The sequence below is a fragment of the Colobus angolensis genome, unplaced genomic scaffold, assembly GCF_000951035.1.
Source record: "Colobus angolensis palliatus isolate OR3802 unplaced genomic scaffold, Cang.pa_1.0 Scaffold48, whole genome shotgun sequence".
NCBI lineage: Eukaryota > Metazoa > Chordata > Mammalia > Primates > Cercopithecidae > Colobus > Colobus angolensis.
This window is the reverse complement of record NW_012118265.1, coordinates 11,278,764-11,288,888: the sequence shown is the minus strand read 5'-3', so window position 1 is coordinate 11,288,888 and position 10,125 is coordinate 11,278,764.

Sequence of the window (10,125 nt, the reverse complement as noted above, 5' to 3'; positions counted from 1 at the left end):
AAACAAGTACCACAAACTGGGTGACTTAAACAACAGAAATTTATTCTTTCACAGTTCAGGAGGCCAGAAGTCCAAAATCAAGATGTGGGCAGGTTTGGTTCCTTCTGGAGGCTCTGAGGGAGAATCTGTTCCATGCCTCTGTCCTAGTTCCTGATGGTCCCAGGCAATCTTTGGCATCCCTTGGCTTGTGTGTGCACTACTCCAATCACCTCTGTCATCACATGACCTTCTTCCCCACGTATCTCTATATCCAATCTCCTTTGCCTTTCTTTTATAAGGACACCAGTCATTGAATTCAGGGCTCATTCTGATTCAGTCATCTTAATTAATGACGGCCTCATCTTAATTAAATCTGCAGAAAACTTATTTCCAAATAAGGTCACATTTGGGTTAGGACTTAAGCATATCTTTAGGGGCAGGGACACAATCTGACCCACTACACCATGCCATGGCCTTGTAAATAGTATTTTATTTGGCAATTTAGAGAAGCATTTAGCACAGTGCCTGGCTCATAGTAGGGATTCACAAAATGCTACTTCCCCTCCTCTGAGAATATGATGCTTTAGAGAAGTGCTTCTTTGACCTGTTCAGTAGTCAGCATAACTTTCAGATTGTGTTTCTCAATTACAGACAAAATACTATTATTTCATTAGAAATCTGTGGATTTCCTAAGTATATTTTCATCTTATTTAGGAATGTAATAGAAAACTACAGTAAAATTTAAAGAAATGTCTGAGACTCAGCTATTCCTTCTAGTGGAAGTGGAGATGCCTTTAAAAACAATGTGTTACATAGCGGGGTGTGGTGGCTCACATCTATAATCCCAGCACTTTGGGAAGCTGAAGCAGGCAGATCACGAGGTCAGGAGATCGAGACCATCCTGGCTAACATGGTGAAACCCCATCTCTACTAAAAATACAAAAAATTAGCCGGGTGTGGTGGCGGGCACCTGTGGTCCCAGCTAATTGGGAGGCTGAGGCAGGAGAATCTCTTGAACCCTGGAGGCAGAGGTTGCAGTGAGCCGAGATCATGCCACTGCACTCCAGCCTGGGTGACAGAGCAAGACTCTGTCTCAAAAAACAAAAAATAAAAAAAAAGAATGTGCTATGAATGTTTCTCACAGAGACAATCACTGTCATGTAAGCAAATACGGCCTTTCATGCCTGTCTGCTTATTGGTAAATATTGAATGGCAGCTAGTCAATGAGACCAATGGTGCTTCAATAATAGCCACAAAACCTATTTAGGATAAACAATAGAAGAAGCATGTTTTAAAATGCTTATAAAGGGTTAAGAAATACAGCAGAAATATAAAAATTTAATAATTGCACTTGATATTGAGAAATATAAGCACTATTTCTTAAAATTTTAATTGCATTAATTCAGAACCTTGCACAGAATAAGAAAAGAGCAATATGCCAGATTCTTTGACTAAATCCTTCATTGTCACAGTCTTAAACTATTGCAAAGACCTGAAGATTTCAGAATAGTGATGATATAGAGCAGTAACTTTCTATCACTGCACAAAATGTACAGAGCTATAAATCTTATTATAATACAACATAGAGTTTTAGAGATGCTTAAAATCCTTTTAAATACCAAGTCAGCTAGTTGGTGAAATGTAGCATCCGCAATTTACTGACGGACAAACTAAGGTGAATGACCTCACTATAATCATGGCAGAGGAAAGGGTAGATTTGCTTAGCTGATTATACTACAACAACTGATCTGGTCTACAACCTCCTTTGTAATATTTATTTTTTAATGAAAAATACAAAAGTTTGCAAACATCTTGTCTGCCTTATAAGTGTTTCCCCCAGGACTATTTAAAGATCAAAAAAGAAAATTTCAAACATGCAATCCGGCAAAAAAAAAAAAAGAAAGCAAGGAAATAAACAGTCAAAAAAGTGTTCTGTCTACAGTAGGCAAACCACCAGCTAATACCTTCTTCTTCCATAGTCTTCAACTCTTTCCTTCCTTCATCAACTCAGTTATTCCAGGGATAGCTTAACATTATGGTCCTAGGAGAGTCCGCCTGCCTTCTCCTTTCTGATACCTTATTTGCAGGCTCATGAGCTGCCTCATTTTAACATAACCATTTATAATGCTTCCAAAATCCCCTGTCCCTTGCTTTCTGATCATCACTCCTGTGCCTGAGCTGTCCAGCACCAGGTATATACACGGTCAATATTGATCAGTGCTGACAATTCCTGGCTCTCCCTGCTTGTCCCTTATTCTTGCTGGGAATACCACTTTAGGATACGCCTCATCCAGGGGAAATGTGTTCTGCCTCTCTCCTTGCCCTGCTCTTGATACAAACCAGCTAAAAGCAATTTAAGACAGTGGTGAGTTTACCAAGAATTCTAACAGAATTGTTTCCTGAAAGCCGGCCTGTTGAAAAATCTTGGAGGCTAAGGAAATGTGCCCAACACAAGAAGTTTTGTTTGTGTCGCTACTTACCCTGATGCCCCCATCCCTATCTTTAAATATTAAATCTCGTGGCAGAAAGGAAGTTCTGCAGAAAAAAGTCTGTGTGGGTTTTTTCAAAGGACAGGTGTAGTGAACCTGCCTCGTACACATTCTTCTGGGATTTCAGTTCATAAGAATAATATCAATAATCACAAAACAACTGCAGAAATGACCAAATTCACCACCACACACACACAAAAGTAAGGCATGCGGAGGCATCACCTGCCTTTGTGAGTCCAGGAAAAAGTTTATTTTAGAGTAAAATTCACAAGCACCAATGCAGCTTTGGGGATAGGGGCCTACAGAGAGAGGTCCAGTGCCAGATGTTTGATAGCCTGTGTGACGGAGTGGGCTCAGTCATGAGTGGAGCTGCTCTTCCTCGAATGTATGGCCTAGAATACTTCCAGCAGATACGTCCCTTTGGTAATGGTAAACTCAAATTTAGCTGGGGGAACAAGGTTAGGACAAAGCTGAACCCCAAGATGTCAGAAAATCAGCGAGGATTAAGAGCATGTCAGCTGATGCTGAAGTCAAACTTTAGACCAAAGGAGTTGGTGTGAAGGAGTCAGTTTTATGAGGATAACAGGGATAGGGCTTGATGGCTCTGGGACCCTGGGGATGGAGGTGAACTCCATAACCCCCTGTGTGGGAGTGCCCTCTTGCTTACCCTCCTCTATCTCAAGCTCTGTTGGCTGAATTGAAAGGGAATGAGGTAATATCTGAAAGTGGGACAGGGGTGGGAATGAGAGCCATGCTCGGAGAACGCCATCCAGACGTCTGTCCCCTCTCTGTAAAGTGACAAGGGTAGGCACAACATTTTCATATTGTTACCTGATAAGGATGGTAATAGAGACAGACAAGGCTTAGAAACTAAGGATTTGTCTCTCTTTCTCTCTAAATATATATATCTGTCTGACACACATCATCCCCCCGTCTATATATATATATATACACACACACACAAATATATATATAGATAGGTCACTGTGTTACGGTGTGGTCTCTCCACCCTACAGACATGAGGCCAAAATGTTTGTTCCCACAGAACTTAGACTAAAAAGAGAAGGGATCAAATTTGCAACACTATGTGCACAGTGATCTGGGAAGTGTTGGCAAAAGCATATAGACCCTGGCATCAGGCCTGAATTTGAATCCAGCACCCATCACCAACTAACTAGATAATGTTGGGCAAGTTTCTTGTATGTGAAATAGAGGTAATATCATAGCACCCTTGTGTGTTAGTTTGCTAGGGCTGATGTAACAATAAGTACCACAAACCGGGTGACTTAAACAACAGAAATTTATTCTTTCACAGTTCAGGAGGCCAGAAGTCCAAAACCAAGATGTGGGCAGGGTTGGTTCCTTCTGGAGGTTCTGAGGGAGAATCTGTTCCATGGCTCTCTCAACAGAGGAGACAGTGGATTGCAGTGGCATGATCTCGGCTCACTGCAACCTCTCCTTCCCAGGTTCAAGCAATTCTCCTGCCTCAGCCTCCTGAGTAGCTAGAACTACAGGCATGTGCCACCATGCCTGGCTAACGTCTTTTGTATTTTTAGTAGAGATGGAGTTTCGCTATATAGGCCAGGCTGGTCACTATATATACACATATATACATATGTATATATTTTGAGATGGAGTCTTGCTTTGTCATCAGGCTAGAGTACAGCAGCATGATCTCAGTTCACTGCAGCCTTGGCTTCTTGGGTTCAAGTGATTCTCCTGCCTCAGCCACCTGAGTAGCTGGGATTACAGGTGTGAGCCACTGTGCCTGGCCTGTCTTAGTGTATTTCTTTATGAAAAACCCTCCGTACCATGAATCCAGCAGCCCAGTGGATGGGATTTTGCTCATGTGTATTTCACACCCAAATTCTTGGCATGTGAAGAATATGCTGCTCACCTATTGTCATAGACCATCTGTGTTGAGTTTTGCTACAGGTGAAGTGAGGAATCTGATAAACCATTTATACTCTCAATCCCAGTTCTTTTTGATTTCAGGGACTTCATCAAAAAAAAAAAAAAAAAGGCCAGTTTACATAAATGCTTGTGAAATAGATTGAAGCAAATGGGTTAAATATTTACATCAAAACTACTAGTTAACATATTTCAGCTAACTAAACTTACTGACCATGTAGGTTTATAACTGTATATACGTTTATAACATTTTCTAACACCAAACAGCTAATATCTGTTTTCAATTAACATAGTACAGTAATGTTTAGCTCTCCTTTTACCAAGATTAATTGTTAATTATTCCAAGGCAATTATTTATGTGCTTGAAAGTGGGTTTGCTGAGCCTGGGTCCTTGGTGTTGTGTGTTAGGATGTGTAAGAGGCAAATACGCTTGCATAAAGGCAAATTAATTATTTAGAGAGGAAAGCCTTAATCAAGGCAGTGGGCCACTACAAGAATTAGATTTCATAAAAGGAAGCTAGTAGCAGCACGGTCCATGCTTATCCATTGTTCTTACTCCTCTCCAAATAATCAGAATTAGATGTCTAGCCTGAAAATATACACAAGAATGCATACACACTCACAAACACTTGTCTGGACTTGCTGCTTCTCTCTCTGCCCCATCCCTTTTTTATTGTTCTATCCAAAAGACTCAGAAACAGATCACTTACAGAATTTTAGAGCAAATAATCCACTTGGTCATTCCACCAGGCTCCAAAAGACAGACCTTTGAACAACGACAGCTGGAAAATCCTGAGGCATCAGACACAGCTAATAGAGGATTCTCCTCCTGTTTTCAGGAGTCTTTGAAAACCGAAAGGCATAGTCCACAGCACAACATGTGACAAGACATTTATTTTCATCTATTTGCTGTAAGCTGTTGAAAACTAGAAATATCAAATTAGATCAAATGTTTTAAAATAGGTTAAAATCGATCCTTTCCTTGCATTTTGGGTTCTGCCCAAATAGTCCTCAGATTGGAGCCTCTGCAGCCTAAATATATATTTCATCATAAGAGCAAAAGCAAAGCCCCTAATGGTGATAATTACTGTCACCAGAATAGAAGGCTAATTGTCAGAGGAGTTCTTTTCTCTCTGTGCGATGAAGGGCTAGACAGGAATGCCTGGCGTCTTTGGGCAGAGACATTTTTTTCCTTTCAGTTCTTTCAGGACGTTTAAAAATCATTTCATCTATAGACACAGAGTAATCAGATAAAAATCCAGCGAGAATTTTGTCAGACAAAGGCTTTATTAGGTGTTTTGTTTTGTTTGGTCCCCACCAACCCTCTTTGAGGAATAGAAAACGTGGAAACCACAAGGCACAGAGCCCTTGCGACTTTGGCCTGGACTGCTCGTGTTTATTCTTTTATTTTTAGGACTCTCATCCAAGGGTAAGCAGCACCTTTCTTAAAGAAACTCCAGACCCTTGACTGCCTTTCTCTTATCATTAGTCCTCACAACTTCCTGGAGAAGCTGGAAAGAGACAGCACTCTGCATCCTCCTTTATAGATGGAGAAGCTGGGGTTTGGGAAGGTTAAGTGACTTGCCCAAGGTTATTTAGCAAATTAGGAGAGACCACTTGGGAATGGAGCTTTGGGTTCTTAGGTTCTGGGGCTGCAGTCAGGAAACCCCAGCCACAAAGAATCTCTTTTGTGCTTGATTTTGTTCACGTGCCTATTTATACAGAAAGAAAATAAGTAAATGTTTCAGTTCATCTGCCCTCCCCCTTTATGCCACACCAACACACACACGCACACACATGTGCACATACGCACACACACACACACACACACATGCATGCACATACACACCATTAGCCATGGGGGAAAGAGATATCCCTAAATTAGAACTTCCAAATAAACTCACTGATTTGCTGCAGTGATCTCAATGTATTCTATGGTTTTAGACCCTATTGCATGAAGGTTTCACTCCTACTCCCTGTCCTCACTCTGAGAACTGGGCTCATATATCTCATGATAGCCATATTTAAAGAGTTGGTACAAGAACAACCACTCCAATGATATAGAATTTCTTTAAAAAAAAAACTTTAAAGGGGATTTATTGCTGTTATCACAGCGGAGAATAAAGATGGTGTGTAATTCATGGAGAAGAAAAAAATTTCCTACAAATCAAGGTGCTTTTGCAGGCTGCATTGGATTCGCATTCAGGAATGAGACTTGATGATGCGAAGCCCTCATGCTCAGGAGTGAGTAGCGTCAAGGCAGGGGGAAGAAAGAGACCACATCTTAAGGAACACATTTTTCTACTCAGTCACAGGGCTGGGAATACAATAATGACACGCTCAAAGTTTTAAAGGTGAACTCACACAGAAACACTGACTGTAGGGAGAAGCGACCTGTCCTGAGGAAGGAGGGAAAGGAATATCAAAGTCTGGTAGAAAAGAAAAGAATACCATCTTCAGGGCAAGTAGTACCTTCTCGCTTGTGTAGATGCAGTTTGTAAGTACAATAGATCCTTTGGTAAAATGTTTGTACCGAAGAGGCCGAGTTATTTTATTTTTGAATTGCAAGTTCTCCATCTAGTGGTCAGTTTCTTGAACAACAAGTTCATGGTGTTACTGATGTCATCCTTTGGATGCAAATTATTTAGTTCGACTTTTTTTTTTTTTTTTTTTGACTAATGCCTGCATCAATCATAGCAAGCTATTGAGAATTTAACTTCCGGCAGGCACAGTTGGCAGTGGATTGCAAGAACTAAAAGTATTTGTATATTGGCAATTTAAATCACAGCATTTTCTACTGCTGAGATCAACTTCCCTGACTTATTATTTAAAATTTAATTATCTTGACATTGTTTCTGAGGTGAACAAAATAGTCCATAAGAAAATTTATGAACATGTATGCTTAAATTCAACATGTATTCTACAACATGAGAAAATGAAGGTGAGTTAGGCGTTTATTGGGTATCTGGTCATTAAACAAAATGTTTATGAACCGTTTTTAAGTTTAATATTCTTGATGGGGCCTGCTGGGCAAGAAAAGGTGAGGAGTCTGCTGACCTCTAAAGAAACAAGGGGATCTGTCGTGGCTACATTGTTCACTGCAGTGGTCTCCAAGTGTGAGAATTATACTACTAAGTGTATTGGAGAAAAATTCTTCTCACTGATATAAAGATGACATGAGATAGCATTGGAATCAGGTCCAGAATCAGATTCGGTTTATTCCTCTTAGGTCTTTAACATCCCTGAAACCTGGCAATCATGCTTTCTAATAAAAAAGAACGGATTTCCAGCATGGTTTCTTTGCCCAGGCAACAATACAGTCACAATTTCATATACTATTTTGCATTGTCTTTAGTTAATAACTTCCTATTAATGGCAAGTGATACCGCCTTTTCACAAAGTCATGACATAAAATTTCCCTTTAAGATAAATTTATTGAAATAAAAATATGAGTCAATTTGAAGAGAAAAACATTGGATAAATAATTGTATAGAAAGTATATGGACACGGAAACATCTCACGGATGCAGGCCAATAGCAACATGAGCTGAAAAAGATTCCACTTTGGGAACTTCGGGGCCTGTTCACTCCTCTGGATCTGCCACTCACCCTCTGTAATTACCTGTGTGTGTTACTTAAATCTCTTTGGACCTCCATTTTCCTCATCCACAGAGTGTGGCTTTGGGTTTAGGTGAGCTCAAAACAACCAATCAGACTAGAGCTTCTTAGAGCAACTTTTAAAATAGAATTATTCCTTGCCTGAATTCAGAAGACAGGCATGGAGATAAGGAAGCAAATAGAACATCCTAAAGCAATCTTCGTCAAAGAATGAGTGGGACACATGGAAGACCCAAGGACACACAGCGGTAGTGAATTATGTCCAGCCTCTGATCTGTACTTAACTACAAGCCCCAAATTACAGTCATGATCTCTAAAATTCTAGCTCATGCATACTAAAGACCCACTAAATCAAAGAAATATCAAAATATATCATTTCTTATTATGGGATATCAGAAACAGAGTAGAATCCCGCTTCTTAAAGCCATGCAAAGGACAACCCAGTGGGCATACAATGTGACTTTGGCCCCCCTGAAGGCAGGCTTCTCCTGGAGCAGAAGAAATACTTGCTGGGGGAAAGCGGGGCGTCAGGGAGCCTAGGGGCTGAGGCCTTCATAGCAGAGAAGCACCACATGTGCACAGAGCAGTGTCCATGTGGGTTCACATGGGCTGTGGGAGCTTGAGATGAAGTTCCACCTTCTTCTTCACTGAGCCCCTGCCTGGGCCTCATGCCCATGGTCTGTGTATGCTGTCTCATCTAGCCCTGACACCAACCCTGAAATACAAGTATGTTACCCAGCATTAATATAGGTACAAATTGGGGCTCAGAACGAGTGAGCTCCTTGCCAGAGGGCAGTTGGCTTATAAGTGGCAACACTAAACTTGAGCTTGGGTCTCTGTGATCTTGGAAATGCAGATTCCACTGCCAGCTGGGACAGGAAGCCTGGGCTCCACATGGGAAGCCATGACCCCCTGTCCCCACCACCATAGGCAAAAGCACTGGGGCACAGAAAGATTGGCCTTTCCCTTGTCTGGGATATGATTGATGAAGTTAATCAGCCCTGATTCTCTAGTATTCATGCTGTGATACAGCACACACACACACACACACACACACACACACACATGCACGCATGCACATACACACCAAAGTTACCAGTTCCAAACCTTTTGTTTTCTTCCTCTTAACCCTCCCCTACCCATTCACTCCGATCAGAACTGTGGCCAATCCTGTCCAGGCTTGAAGAACTGGATCACAGATGACCACATGGAGTGACTGCCCCCATCCCAAAGAAGAAGAAAGGATTCCCCCCATCTTCCTCCCTGTCTCCATCAGGAACCTACATGATGCTTCCTTCTCCTGTGGCAGACGACTCTCCTCTGTCCACGCTAGACTTGATCTCTAAAATATAAAACTAAGTCACCAAATGGGAGAATAGCCAATTGCAAGAAAACACAATAAGCAGCTGTCTTGTGCCCTTCTGAAATGACTCCCAATATACTCAGTAGGTACCACGTGTCAGGCACTGCAGTAGGCAGGGGGTGCAAAAGAAGAGGCCTAGGGCTCCACTCCTGCTCCCCCAAAAGAAGAGGCCTAGGGCTCCACTCCTGCTCCCCTAGAAGGGAAGATGCAAAGTGGTATGACTTACTACAATCCATGGTGGAGTGAAGTGTCATGTCACCTCTTTGTGCATTGGTTGTTTCTTTTCCATTGTCAAATGGAGATAATAACACCACGTACGTTATAGGGTGGTTTTGAGGAAAAAACCCATACACTTAACACGTGGCCTGGTATATAATAATACATGCTATTGACCAACATCCTCCTCATCATCAATACCATTGAGATACTGACCATGTTAGACTTTGGGTTACATTAGGGGTAAGCTTTGATGGCTGGATTTGGGCAGATAGAGAGGTTTGTAACAAGAGCAGTGTGGTGCTCTAGGTGAGGGAACTACTCTGAAATAATGTCAATGGGTGAAAAAGCTGAAAGAGAAAGGTTAAGTTTAGGGAACTCTTAGAAATGTGACTTGTTAGGAAAGCAGGCCTGTGAAGGGAGCAGTGAGCCAGTGTGATGAAGGACCTGCGACTCTGAGGTGAGGAGTCTGAATGGAAAAGCAGTGGAGACCCACCAAAAACATCTATTGATTAGGGTAAGATAAGGAGATAGGTATTTCCTCTGAGTA